A 14,856-nucleotide genomic window follows, 5' to 3' on the forward strand; every position below is an offset into this window, starting at 1 on the left:
TGTGAAGGGGGATCTCATTGTTTTGTGTTTTTGTTTTTTTTTTTTTTTTTACATTTTCTATTATAAAATGTATGTACCAAAAAGCAGTTAATTTCAAAGCTCACTGCAACTGGAACAGAGTTTGGTATGGGTCGTTCCACAATTTTAGGTTTTTTCTTCTGGCTACTCCAAGACACTGGAGACTAAAAGAAATATCAGTTTAATGATGTGACAGTCATACTCGTTTGTTAAATCCTATCTCCTCTGTTATAACTCTTCCTTCATTGTGGTTTTGATTTGTGTTTCCCTGATGCATCCTGATGTTGAGCATCTTTTCATTTGCCTGTTGGTCATTTGTGTATCTTCTTTGGGCAAATGTCTGTTCAGACTTCTCCCCACTTATTTTTTGTATGCTATTTGGTGGGGTCACGTTCCATGTGAGTAGCCAGTTATTGCAGCACCAGTTTGTTGAATTTTTGTTGTTGTTGTTTGGGAAGTGAATGGGCCAGGAATCGAACCTGGGTCTCCCGCTTGGCAGGCGAGAATTCTACCACTGAACTACCCTCGCACCCCATCCTGCCCATTTTAATATTAGAGTTATTTGTCATTCTAGTACTGGGTCCTAAGGGTTCCAGATACATGTCTTTATTAGATATATGATTTGCAAATATTTCCTCCCGTTCAATGGCTTTTCACTTTTTTGATAGTATCTTTGAAACACAGAAGTTTTAAATTTTGATGAACTACAGTTTATCTTTTTCTTTAGTTGCTTGTGTTTTTGGTGTCGTATCTAAGAAACGATTGCCAAATCAAATCCAAGGTGAATTTTTCTTCTAAGAATTTTATAGTTTTAGCTTTTAGATCCATTTTGAGTTTTTATTTACCTTGTGAGGTGGAGGCCAGACTTCATTCTTTTGCCTGCAGATGCATCTCGCTTCATAGACAGACTGGGGCTTGAGACGCTGGGTCAAGGTTCAAGGTCACAGCTCCTAAGTGGAGGACTGAACGCCACAAAGGGCCTGACTCTTCATTCGCAGCCTCCCCTCGCTTCTCAAAGCCGTTGCTCCTCTCCTTGACCTCTTGTTTCTGAAGGTCATTTGCCTCTGACCTGAGAACAGACACAAAGATAGTCTTTAAGAAAATAAGAAGTATGCTGCTTTATAGGTGACAAGTGGTCATTGCACACATAATTTTTTAAAAACACTTTTTATTGTAAAATATGACATAAATACAACGCAAAAAAAAGAAAAACAATATTCAGTGCATACTTTAACAAGTGGTTACAGAATAGATCCCAAAGTTTGTCATGGGCTACCATCCCACCAGCTCACTTTACTTCCCCTGGCTGCTCCAAAACACTGGGAAGTAGAAGGAATATCAGTCTAGTGATTCGGCAGCCATGCTCATTTGTTAAATCCTGTTTTCGCTGTTATACCTCCTCCTTCTCTTTTGATCCTTCTCCCACTCCTTAGGGATCTTTGGGCAATGGCTGTTTCGACTTTTTCACGTTGAGAAAGGGTGTTGAACTAAAGGATAAGGAGATATAATCAGTTGATAATCTTGGAGAGGCTGGTCCCTCTGGGTTTCAGAATTTATCTGACCTAGGAACCCTCTGAGAATTGTATGTTCCAGGAAGGCAAACCCAGCACATAAAAACCTTTATAGGGTCTCAGTTAGAGCTCTAGGTGGTCTTTTTTTTTTTATTATTAATTAAAAAAAATTAACAAAACATTTAGAAATCATTCCATTCTACATGTACAATCAGTAATTCTTAATATCATCATATAGTTGCATATTCATCATTTCTTAGTACATTTGCATCGATTTAGAAAAAGAAATAAAAAGACAACAGAATAAGAATTAAAACGATAATAGAGAGAAAAAAAAACCTATACCTCACATGCAGCTTCATTCAGTGTTTTAACATAATTGCATTACAATTAGGTAGTATTGTGCTGTCCGTTTCTGAGTTTTTATATCCAGTCCTGTTGCACAGTCTGTATCCCTTCAGCTCCAATTACCCCTTCTCTTTTTTTTTTTAATTAACAGAAAAAATGAAATTAACCCAACGTTTAGAAATCATACCATTCTACATATGCAATCAGTAATTCTTAACATCATCACATAGATGCATGATCATCGTTTCTTAGTACATTTGCATTGGTTTAGAAGAACTAGCAACACAACAGAAAAAGATATAGAATGTTAATATAGAGAAAAAAATAAAAGTAATAATAGTAAAAACAAAACAAAACAAAACAAAACAAAAACCTATAGCTCAGATGCAGCTTCATTCAGTGTTTTAACATGATTACTTTACAATTAGGTATTATTGTGCTGTCCATTTTTGAGTTTTTGTATCTAGTCCTGTTGCACAGTCTGTATCCCTTCAGCTTCAATTACCCATTGTCTTACCCTGTTTCTAACTCCTGCTGAACTCTGTTACCAATGACATATTTCAAGTTTATTCTCGAATGTCCGTTCACATCAGTGGGACCATACAGTATTTGTCCTTTAGTTTTTGGCTGGATTCACTCAGCATAATATTCTCTAGGTCCATCCATGTTATTACATGGTTCATAAGTTTATCTTGTCTTAAAGCTGCATAATATTCCATCGTATGTATATACCACAGTTTGTTTAGCCACTCTTCTGTTGATGGAGATTTTGGCTGTTTCCATCTCTTTGCAATTGTAAATAACACTGCTATAAACATTGGTGTGCAAATGTCCGTTTGTGTCTTTGCCCTTAAGTCCTTTGAGTAGATACCTAGCAATGGTATTGCTGGGTCGTATGGCAATTCTATATTCAGCTTTTTGAGGAACCGCCAAACTGCCTTCCACAGTGGTTGCACCATTTGACATTCCCACCAACAGTGGATAAGTGTGCCTCTTTCTCCGCATCCTCTCCAGCACTTGTCATTTTCTGTTTTGTTGATAATGGCCATTCTGGTGGGTGTGAGATGATATCTCATTGTGGTTTTGATTTGCATTTCTCTAATGGCCAGGGACATTGAGCATCTCTTCATGTGCCTCTTGGCCATCCGTATTTCTTCTTCTGGTAGGTGTCTGTTTAAGTCTTTTTCCCATTTTGTAATTGGGTTGGCTGTCTTTTTGTTGTTGAGTTGAACAATCTCTTTATAAATTCTGGATACTAGACCTTTATCTGATATGTCGTTTCCAAATATTGTCTCCCATTGTGTAGGCTGTCTTTCTACTTTCTTGATGAAGTTCTTTGATGCACAAAAGTGTTTAATTTTGAGGAGCTCCCATTTATTTATTTCCTTCTTCAGTGTTCTTGCTTTAGGTTTAAGGTCCATAAAACCACCTCCAGTTGTAAGATCCATAAGATATCTCCCAACGTTTTCCTCTAACTGTTTTATGGTCTTAGACCTAATGTTTAGATCTTTGATCCATTTTGAGTTAACTTTTGTATAGGGTGTGAGAGATGGGTCTTCTTTCATTCTTTTGCATATGGATATCCAGTTCTCTAGGCACCATTTATTGAAGAGACTGTTCTGTCCCAGGTGAGTTGGCTTGACTGCCTTATCAAAGATCAAATGTCCATAGATGAGAGGGTCTATATCTGAGCACTCTATTCGATTCCATTGGTCGATATATCTATCTTTATGCCAATACCATGCTGTTTTGACCACTGTGGCTTCATAATATGCCTTAAAGTCAGGCAGCGCGAGACCTCCAGCTTCGTTTTTTTTCCTCAAGATGGTTTTAGCAATTCGGGGCACCCTGCCCTTCCAGATAAATTTGCTTATTGGTTTTTCTATTTCTGAAAAATAAGTTGTTGGGATTTTGATTGGTATTGCATTGAATCTGTAAATCAATTTAGGTAGGATTGACATCTTAACTATATTTAGTCTTCCAATCCATGAACACGGTATGCCCTTCCATCTATTTAGGTCTTCTGTGATTTCTTTTAACAGTTTTTTGTAGTTTTCTTTATATAGGTTTTTTGTCTCTTTGGTTAAATTTATTCCTAGGTATTTTATTCTTTTAGTTGCGATTGTAAATGGGATTCGTTTCTTGATTTCCCCCTCAGCTTGTTCATTACTAGTGTATAGAAAAGCTACAGATTTTTGAATGTTGATCTTGTAGCCTGCTACTTTGCTGTTGTACTCATTTATTAGCTCTAGTAATTTTGTTGTGGATTTTTCTGGGTTTTCTACATATAGTATCATATCGTCTGCGAACAGTGATAGTTTTACTTCTTCCTTTCCAATTTTGATGCCTTGTATTTCTTTTTCTTGCCTAATTGCTCTGGCTAGAACTTCCAACACAATGTTGAATAATAGTGGTGATAGTGGACATCCTTGTCTTGTTCCTGATCTTAGGGGGAAAGTTTTCAATTTTTCCCCATTGAGGATGATATTAGCTGTGGGTTTTTCATATATTCCCTCTATCATTTTAAGGAAGTTCCCTTGTATTCCTATCTTTTGAAGTGTTTTCAACAGGAAAGGATGTTGAATCTTGTCAGATGCCTTCTCTGCATCAATTGAGATGATCATGTGATTTTTCTGCTTTGATTTGTTGATATGGTGTATTACATTAATTGATTTTCTTATGTTGAACCATCCTTGCATACCTGGGATGAATCCTACTTGGTCATGATGTATAATTCTTTTAATGTGTTGTTGGATACGATTTGCTAGAATTTTATTGAGGATTTTTGCATCTGTATTCATTAGAGAGATTGGTCTGTAGTTTTCTTTTTTTGTAATATCTTTGCCTGGTTTTGGTATGAGGGTGATGTTGGCTTCATAGAATGAATTAGGTAGTTTTCCCTCCACTTCGATTATGTTGAAGAGTTTGAGGAGAGTAGGTACTAATTCTTTCTGAAATGTTTGATAGAATTCACATGTGAAGCCGTCTGGTCCTGGACTTTTCTTTTTAGGGAGCTTTTGAATAACTAATTCAATCTCTTTACTTGTGATTGGTTTGTTGAGGTCGTCTATTTCTTCTTGAGTCAAAGTTGGTTGTTCATGTCTTTCCAGGAACCTGTCCATTTCTTCTAAATTGTTGTATTTATTAGCGTAAAGTTGTTCATAGTATCCTGTTATTACCTCCTTTATTTCTGTGAGGTCAGTAGTTATGTCTCCTCTTTCATTTCTAATCTTATTTATTTGCATCCTCTCTCTTCTTCTTTTTGTCAATCTTGCTAAGGGCCCATCAATCTTGTTGATTTTCTCATAGAACCAACTTCTGGTCTTATTGATTTTCTCTATTGTTTTCATGTTTTCAATTTCATTTATTTCCGCTCTAATCTTTGTTATTTCTTTCCTTTTGCTTGCTTTGGGATTAGTTTGCTGTTCTTTCTCCAGTTCTTCCAAGTGGACAGTTAATTCCTGCATTTTTGCCTTTTCTTCTTTTCTGATAAAGGCATTTAGGGCAATAAATTTCCCTCTTAGCACTGCCTTTGCTGCGTCCCATAAGTTTTGATATGTTGTGTCTTCATTTTCATTTGCCTCTAGGTATTTCCTAATTTCTCTTGCAATTTCTTCTTTGACCCACTTGTTGTTTAAGAGTGTGTTGTTGAGCCTCCATGTATTTATGAATTTTCTGGCACTCCGCCTATTATTGATTTCCAACTTCATTCCTTTATGATCCGAGAAAGTGTTGTGTATGATTTCAATATTTTTAAATTTTTTAAGACTTGCTTTGTGACCCAGCATATGGTCTATCTTTGAGAATGATCCATGAGCACTTGAAAAAAAGGTGTATCCTGCTGTTGTGGGATGTAATGTCCTATAAATGTCTGTTAAGTCAAGTTCATTTATAGTAATATTCAGGTTCTCTATTTATTTATTGATCCTCTGTGTAGATGTTCTGTCCATTGATGAGAGTGGTGAATTGAAGTCTCCAACTATTATGGTATATGTGTCTATTTCCCTTTTCAGTGTTTGCAGTGTATTCCTCACGTATTTTGGGGCATTCTGGTTCGGTGCATAAATATTTATGATTGTTATGTCTTCTTGCTTAATTGTTCCTTTTAATAGTATATAGTGTCCTTCTTTGTCTCTTTTAACTGTTTTACATTTGAAGTCTAATTTGTTGGATATTAGTATAGCCACTCCTGCTCTTTTCTGGTTGTTATTTGCATGAAATATCTTTTCCCAACCTTTCACTTTCAACCTATATTTATCTTTGGGTCTAAGATGTGTTTCCTGTAGACAGCATATAGAAGGATCCTGTTTTTTAATCCATTCTGCCAGTCTATGTCTTTTAATTGGGGAATTCAGTCCATTGACATTTAGAGTTATTACTGTTTGGATAATATTTTCCTCTACCATTTTGCCTTTTGTATTATATATATCATATCTGACTTTCCTTCTTTCTACACTTTTCTCCATACCTCTCTCTTCTGTCTTTTTGTATCTGACTCTAGTGCTTCCTTTAGTATTTCTTGCAGAGCTGGTCTCTTGGTCACAAATTCTCTTAGTGACTTTTTGTCTGAGAATGTTTTAATTTCTCCCTCATTTTTGAAGGACAATTTTGCTGGATATAGGAGTCTTGGCTGGCAGTTTTTCTCTTTTAGTAACTTAAATATATCATCCCACTGTCTTCTAGCTTCCATGGTTTCTGCTGAGAAATCTACACATAGTCTTATTGGGTTTCCCTTGTATGTGACGGATTGTTTTTCTCTTGCTGCTTTCAAGATCCTCTCTTTCTCTTTGACCTCTGACATTCTAACTAGTAAGTGTCTTGGAGAACGCCTATTTGGGTCTAATCTCTTTGGGGTGCGCTGCACTTCTTGGATCTGTAATTTTAGATCTTTCATAAGAGTTGGGAAATTTTCAGTGATAATTTCTTCCATTAGTTTTTCTCCTCCTTTTCCCTTCTCTTCTCCTTCTGGGATACCCACTACACGTATATTTGTACGGTTCACATTGTCCTTGAGTTCCCTGATACCTTGTTCAAATTTTTCCATTCTTTTCTGGATAGTTTCTGTTTCTTTTTGGAATTCAGATGTTCCATCCTCCAAATCACTAATTCTATCTTCTGTTTCTTTAAATCTGTCATTGTTGGTATCCATTGTTTTTTCCATCTTTTCTACTTTATCTTTCACTTCCATAAGTTCTGTGATTTGTTTTTTCAGTTTTTCTATTTCTTCTTTATGTTCAGCCCATGTCTTCTTCACGTCCTCCCTCAATTTATCGATTTCGTTTTTGAAGAGGTTTTCCATTTCTGTTCGTATATTCAGCATTAGTTGTTTCAGCTCCTGTATCTCATTTGAACTATTGGTTTCTTCGTTTGACTGGGCCATATGTTCAATTTTCTGAGCGTGATCCGTTATCTTCTGCTGGCGTCTGGGCATTTAGTCAGATTTCCCTGGGTGTTCGACCCCACAGGTTGAAAGATTTTTCTGTGCAATCTCTGGGTTCTGTTTTTCTTATCTTGCCCAGTAGGTGTGCTCATGGCACACGTTTGTCTATGGGTTCCACCAGTGAAAGTTGCTGTGGGTCCTTTAACTCTGGAAAATTCTCGCCGTAGGGGAGGTTCGGCAGCCGAAGCGTCTTGGAAGAATGCCAGCCGGCCTGGGGTTCCGAATGCGGGGAGGGTCGCCGGCCATTGCAGCACAGGAGAGCGTCCGGCCGAATTAGCTAGTCAGCCCGGGGCACCAAGCGTGGCGGGAGGGCGCCAGCTGTCGCAGCCCGGGAGAGTGCACTGTTCCCAGCCGACGGGGGAGTCATGTGTTTGGAAGGGATCCCCCGGTCACTGTTCTCCGCAGTCTGGGGATTTCCGACCCAACTTTCTCAGTTGTTCCGGGGGGCCTCGTGTGGTGGGGGCACCAGCCGCCGCGGCCTAAGGGGACCGCCTGTCCAATTCTACCAGCTGGCCTGGGAAGGTGGAAGGGAGGGACTCCGGTCACTTGCCGTCCCACCCAGGAAAGCCCGTGCCCCTTGGTGATCTCACCGGAGCTGGTTCTCCCAGATAGCTGTTCCAGGATGGGGTACGCCGTCCCTTTGATCTCCCTCGTGGCTCCGGTAGCTGCTCTGTATTATCTCCACTCCCCCAGTAGCTGTTCTGGAGGAGGAAAGGTGAGGGCGGCAAGGCTGTCGAGGCTGGTGGCGGAGGAGCCGGTGAAGGCGGGGGAAGAGGGCACCGTGGTGGTTGGAGAGCGGCCGGAGCAGGAGGGGGAGGAGGGGGGAGAAAGAGGGGGGAGAAGGAGTCCTCTTCCATTTCTGATCTTATTTATTTGCATCCTCTCTCTTCTTCTTTTTGTCAATCTTGATAAGGGCCCCTCAATCTTATTGATTTTCTCATAGAACCAACTTCTGGTCTTATTGATTTTCTCTATTGTTTTCAATTTCATTTATTTCTGCTCTGATCTTTATTATTTCTTTCCTTTTGCTTGCTTTGGAATTAGTTTGCTGTTCTTTCTCCAGTTCTTCCAAGTGAACAGTTAATTCCTGCATTTTTGCCTTTTCTTCTTTTCTGATATAGGCATTTAGGGCAATAAATTTCCCTCTTAGCACTGCCTTTGCTGCATCCCATAAGTTTGATATGTTGTGTTTTCATTTTCATTCGCCTCGAGGTATTTACTAATTTCTGTTGCAATTTCTTCTTTGACCCACTCTCTAGGTGTTCTTAAGAGTGAACACAAGTGATGTTGATTGCGGTTTAGCAAACCATGGCAATCAGCACAATCTAACTGATGCTTACATAAGAGCAGCCTGTAGAATAGTCTCTGGACTCTATTTGATCTCTCTTGGTCACTGATGCCTTATTTTATTACACTTCTTTTTTCCCCTTTTGCTGTTGATCCCATGGTGCCAGGGTCAGACTCATCCCTGGAAGTCAGGCCCCACATTGTCAGGGAGATTTTCACTCCTGAATGTCATGTCCCATGTAGGTGGGAGCGTAATGATTTTCCCTGAAGAGCTGGGCTTAGAGAGAGAGAAGCCACATCTGAGTTAACAGAAGGAGTTTCCTGGAAGCAACTCTTAGGCCTCATTATAGGCAGTCTTAGCTTTACCATTACAAAAATAAGTTTCATAAGGGCAAGCCTCAAAATCAAGGGCTTGGTCTATTTTCTTGGGAGTCCCCAGTGGTTGAGAGGGTACCTGGGGTTTCCCAGTTGGATAAGTATATATATATATATATATTTTTTTTCCCCCTTAAGACCCTCAAGGGACTCTACCAATACTTTTAATTATCAGCCCACCATAGTCTGAGATTTATCCTGGTATTACATTAAGCTATAAGAATTACAAGGCCTGGTTCCTGTTCTGGACTGCAGGAGTTTGGGTTGTTTAAAGGAGCTGTTCAGATAGGTTGATTTGGGTTATGTATTACCGAAAACTTAGAATCTAGACATAATAAAACTCTCTGCCTTTGGTCTCATATAGTAGGTGAAGGTCTAGAGTACATACACCATCACCTTTTACCCAGCCAGATTGCCGTCATTTTTAACATTAATTGAGGCCTGATCTCTTTTTTGGTTACCTTAACTGTTATTGTCTGCAGCTACGCTAACTATCAGGGCTGCAGCGCTCCATTCCTGGTTCTTAGGTGTCTCAGAGCTCCTCAGAGATCCAGGGAAATACCAGCTGATACACACAGAGCTCAGCGTCCCAGCATCCAGAAACATACCTACAACTTCACACTGAGGGTGGGTGCTACCAGGGCTTACAGTCCAGGCTCCATTTCCTTATGAGTATTTCCGAGACAGATTTTATTCTTCTGTTTCTGGCTTATTTTGCCCAATACCTTTTCCCCAAGGTTTATTCAGTTCATTGCGTGCCTCTCGATGTCCTTCCTCTTTGTAACCCCACCATGTTCCGTCATATAAATGTTATCAGTTTGCCATTCTGCTTCGCAGTCATTGTACCCTTTGGCTCCCTCCAGCCATCGGGCATCATGGATAATGTCCAAAATAAACAAACCATGTCTACAGTGTCCTCACTTGGTTGTACAATCAGTAGTGCTCTCAATTTTAGACATTTTTCGTTGGTCCTTAACAACAAAGAACCAACAAACACAGCATCACCAACTATCAAATCAAAACTACACCTTTTCACTTGTCCCCCCACCCAGTTAGTTGCTCCTGGTATTTCTGTAGTCCTGTTGATGTCTTCCTGTTCACTGCTGGACATAGCATGCATTTTTAGTTTTCCCTTTATACCCCTCTCTTATTGACTGTGTCCACTATTGAACCTTTGAAGTACTTCATGCAATAACTTATTGTAGATTTAATCAGTGGGCTACATATCCCCTTTCAATCATATTCACCTTCAATATGGGAGTGCCAGTTATAATCCCGCTAATTAGTTACCACCACTTCTATCTGCTCCCTTGCATTTAGGGTAGCCTTTCCCATCTTTAGCTTTTGTGTATTTCTAGGTCTGCTATACCTACTTGTAACCTCTGAGATTACCAGTCATAATAGCAAAATCGTACAGTACCTGTCCTATTGTGTCTGACTTATTTCACTCAGCATTATGTCCTCAAGGTTCATCCACATTGTCATATGTTTAAGGACCTCTTTTCATCTTACTGCTGCATAATATTCTATCGTATGCATATACCACATTTTGTTTATCCACTCGTCTGTCATGGGCACTTGGATTATTTCCATCTTTTGGCAATTGTGAATGGTGCCACTATGAACATCGGTGTGCAAATGTCTGTTCGTATCACTACTTTCAGCTTTTCTGGGTGTATGCTGAGTGTTGGTATTGCCGGGTTGTAGGGCAACTCGATATTTAGTTTTCTGAGGAATCGCTAAACTGTCTTCCACAGCGGCTGCACCGTTATATGTTCCCACTAACAGTGAATAAGTGTTCCAATTTCTCTGCATCCTCTCCAACATTTTTAGTTTTCTGCTTTTTTAATAGCAACCATTCTTATAGGTGTGAGGTGATATCTCATTGTCATCTTAATTTGCATTTCCCTTGTGGCTAATGAAAATGAGCATCTATTCATGTGCTTTTTAGACATCTGTATTTGCTCTTCAGAAAAGTGTCTGTTCATATCCTCTGCCCATTTTATAATTGGGTTGTTTGTTCATTTGTTGTTGAGCTGTATAATTTCTTTATGTACACAGGATATCAAGCCATTATCTAATATGTAGTCTCCAAATATTTTCTCCCATTGATTTGGCTGCCTCTTCACCTTTTAGGTAAAGTCCTTTGAGGCACAGAAGCTTTTGATCTTGAGTAGTTCCTATTTGTCTGTTTTTTTCTTTCACTGCTTACGCTTTAGGTTTAGATCTAGTACTAGATCTTGAAAATATTTCCCTGAATTTTCTTCTAGATGTTTTATGATACTGCATCTTATATTTAGGTCTTTAATCCATTTTGAATTAATTTTGTATAGGGTGTAAGGTAGGGGTCTTCTTTCATTCTTTTGGCTATTGATATCCAATTCTCTCATGCCCATTTATTGAAGAGACTTCTGTCCCAGTTTGGGGGCCTTATTAAAGATCAGTAGTCTATAGATTTGGTGGTATGTCTCTTCACTCTTGATTCAATTCCATTGGTCAGCTCTTCTGTCTTTGTGCCAGTACCATGTTGTTGTTTTTTTCTGTGCTGTTTTGGTTATTTTGACTTTATAGTAAGCTTTACAGTCAGGAAGTCCTTGACTTTAGTCCTCCCATTTTGCCCTTTATTTTTAGTATATCTTTAGCTATTTGAGGTCTCTTTCCCTTCCAAATAAATTTGTAACTAGTTTGTCCAAGTCTTCAAAGTAGTTGTTGGGATTTTGATCAGCATTGCATTGAATATGTAGATCAATTTGGGTAGAATTGATATCTTAATGACATTCAACCTTCCTATCCATGAGCAGGAAATGTCTTTCCATCTATTTAGGTCATTTTTAATTTCTTTTAGCAGTATTCTGTAATTTTCTGTGTACAAGTCCTTGACATCCCTGGTTATTTTTAGATACCTGGTTCTTTTGGTCTCTCTTCTAAATGGAATTTTTTCCTCAAGTGTTTCCTCAGGAGGTCATTGCTTGTGCATAGAAACATTACTGAGTTTTGTACATTAATCTTACATCCTGCCACTTTGCTGAATTTTTTAATTAGCTCAGGTAGCTTTGTTGTAGATTTCTCAAGATTTTCTAAGTATAGGATCATGTGACATCTGTAAATAATGAGTGCTTTACTTCCTACTTTCTGATCTGGATGCCTTTTATTTCTTTCTCCTGTCTCCAGCTAGGATACCAGTGGTGACAATGGGCATCACTGTCTTGCTCCTGATCTTAGGGGGAATGCCTTCAGTCTCTCACCGTGAAGTATGATGCTAGCTATTGGTTTTTTGTTGTTGTTTTTTTTTATGTAGGTCCTTTATGATACTGAGAAAGGTTCCTTTTTTTTTCCCCCATGGGCAGGCACTGGGAATCCAACCTGGGTCTCTGGCATGGCAGGCGAGAACTCTGCCTGCAGAGCCACCGTGACCCGTCCAGAATGATTCCTTTGATTCCTACCTTTTGAGGTGTTTTCACTGGAAAAGGATGCTAAAATTGAATGCTTTTTCAGTGTCGATCGATATGATCATGTGATTTTTCCCTTTTGATTTGTTAATGTGGTGCATTACATTGATTGATTTTCTCTGTTTAATCACCCTTGCATTCCTGGTATAAACCCCTCTTGGTTGCGATGTCTGAGTCTTTTAATGTGTTGTCAGATTTGATCTGCTGGTATTTTGTTGAGAATTTTTGCACTTTTATTCGTTAGGGAGATTTGTCTGTAGTTTTCCTTTGTTTTTATTTCGAATAAGAAATTTAAAAATAAAAATAAAAAAATAAAAATATATAAATAAAAAAACAAAAATAACAATAAAAATAATACCATGAGTAAAAAATATTTATGTAGAAAAAACATTTTTAAAACCTAGGCAGAGGGCAGTGCAATGGTGTCTCAGTGGCAGAATTCTCACCTACCCTTCAGGAGACCCAGGTTTGATTCCCGATGCCTGCCCATGCAAAAAAAAAAAACAAAACAAAAAACTAGGCAGATAGGAAATCTGCCTGCCTGCACTTACTGCTTCTTCCCAGCAGGTGGTACTCCTGAGGCACCTCCTCCTTCAGCCCCGGTTGGAGAGATGACATGGGCCCCAGGGGCTGCTCTTGCCCCTGGCCCCTGATACCTGGTCCTGGCACGGGAGGTTTCCCCAGCCAGCAGCTGGGGCAGGCTGCGTGGAGGGATGGTTGGTTCCCTCAAATCCACACGTCCCTGTGTGCTGCCATCTGCCCCCAGTGGGATCATGGCCGATCTGACTCACCCCATCCTGACCCCCCCCAAACACCCTGGAGACTCTCTTCAATTACTTGTCCCAGCCCCTGGGACTGCAGTCCCAGGCATTCTCTCCCTGACCCCTATCTTGTCCCATGGTGCAAGAGTGAATTCAACCCACCCTGCTCCGCCGTCTTTCCGGAAGTCCCTTTGATTCTTTATTCTTCACTAAAGTCCGTGGTTTCCATTACGATCTGCTCCTCACAACGCACAGGTCTCAGGGTTTCGACACGTGTGTGGTGTCCTGCCTCCACCCCTCGGGCACAGTCCAGGGTTGCTCCCCTCCCTAAACCTCCCCTCTGCCCCGTCTGTTCGTCCCTCTTCCTCAACATTCAGGAAGTCTGAGGGCTGCTGCCAGCATCGCCACCAGCCCCAGCTCCTCGCAATACCCTCGAGAGGTTCAGGACCAGGGGGCTTCACTCCCCTTCCCCTGGCCTGAGAGAGGCTTTAAGTGATGCCAAGGGGCCTGATGGACTGGGGTCTGGGCCCTCGGTGGGGGGCTTAGCTGGCAGCTCAGGGCAGTCTGGCCCCCTCCCCTGCCTCGTTTTAGGGCGGGGAGGGCTGGGCTCAGAGCTGGTGGCGGGCCACCTGGAGTGCTCAGGCCTCGACCCCCCACGTGACTTCATAGCCTGGAAACAGAATAGGTGTGGTTGCTGCCGCCTCCACTTGGGTGAGTGTGCTGCGTCCCTTGAGGCTCCTCCGGGTTGTAGGTGAAGTGGGAACCCGAAGCTTTGCCACATTCAAATGCTGACCTAATAGGCCACTGCAGTGTGTACAGGCTTAAGCGGCACATACTTAAGGTGTGAGAGCTGATGCAATTTGATGTGTATACACCTGTGACTGTCACCCCAAAAGGGTGATGGATGTTACTGAAAAGTTTCTCTTGGATCTCTTTGCAGTCCCTCCGTCTTGCCACCCCATCCCCAGGCAGCCACTCATCTGCTTTCTGTCACTGTGATTTGCATTTTCTAGAATTTTATAAAAATGGAACTGTACCATATGTGCTCTTTTTCATCTGGCCTCCTTCACTCAGCATGATTATTTTGAGATTCATCCGTAGTGTTTTATCGTATGGATGCACCACACTTTGTTTATCCGTTCATCTGTTGACAGACATTTGGGTTGTTTCCAGGTTTTAGCTATTTTAAGTAAAGCCGCAAGGAACATTCGTGGACAAGACTTGCTATGAGCATATGCCTTTATTTGGGTAAATACCTGGGAAGACGGAGGTTGGGTGGCATGGTAGGTGTATGTTTAACTGTTTAAGGAACTGCCAAAATGTTTTCTAAAAAGCTTGTGTCATTTTATGTTCCCACTGGCAGTGGATGAGAGTTTCCGTTCCTCCACATCCTCGCCAACCCCAGGTATGGGAGGGATGCGGGAAGAGTTGCTGCCGCCTCTTTATACTTTTTTCAGCCTCCAGATACATTTGAAAGCTGTAGAAAATGGCAACCTATTTCCCTAGAAAAAGGTACATGAAACACAACCTTTTGCATGTTTTTAGGGTGTTCCCAATCTCCTGGAGCTTTCCCTTTGGTCATATGGTTGTGTGGCCCCATGGCTGGGAGCAGGGGCTTGAGGACCAGAGCCTGGAGTCCAAACTTAGGCTGCCCACCTCTGGCCTCC

At 40.7% G+C, this 14,856-nt stretch overlaps 1 protein-coding gene and 1 non-coding gene across 6 annotated transcripts in view; one reads left to right on the top strand and one right to left on the bottom strand.

Annotated features, from left to right (window-relative positions):
• The window catches only part of ACOT7 (acyl-CoA thioesterase 7), a 108,764-nt gene that overhangs the window by 12,049 nt on the left and 81,859 nt on the right, over positions 1–14,856 (top strand). The window lies entirely within an intron of this gene.
• On the bottom strand, positions 477–551 carry TRNAG-GCC (transfer RNA glycine (anticodon GCC)). The gene has a single exon. It is a non-coding gene; the product is annotated as a tRNA-Gly (tRNA).

Source organism: Tamandua tetradactyla, chromosome 2 (assembly GCF_023851605.1).
Source record: "Tamandua tetradactyla isolate mTamTet1 chromosome 2, mTamTet1.pri, whole genome shotgun sequence".
NCBI lineage: Eukaryota > Metazoa > Chordata > Mammalia > Pilosa > Myrmecophagidae > Tamandua > Tamandua tetradactyla.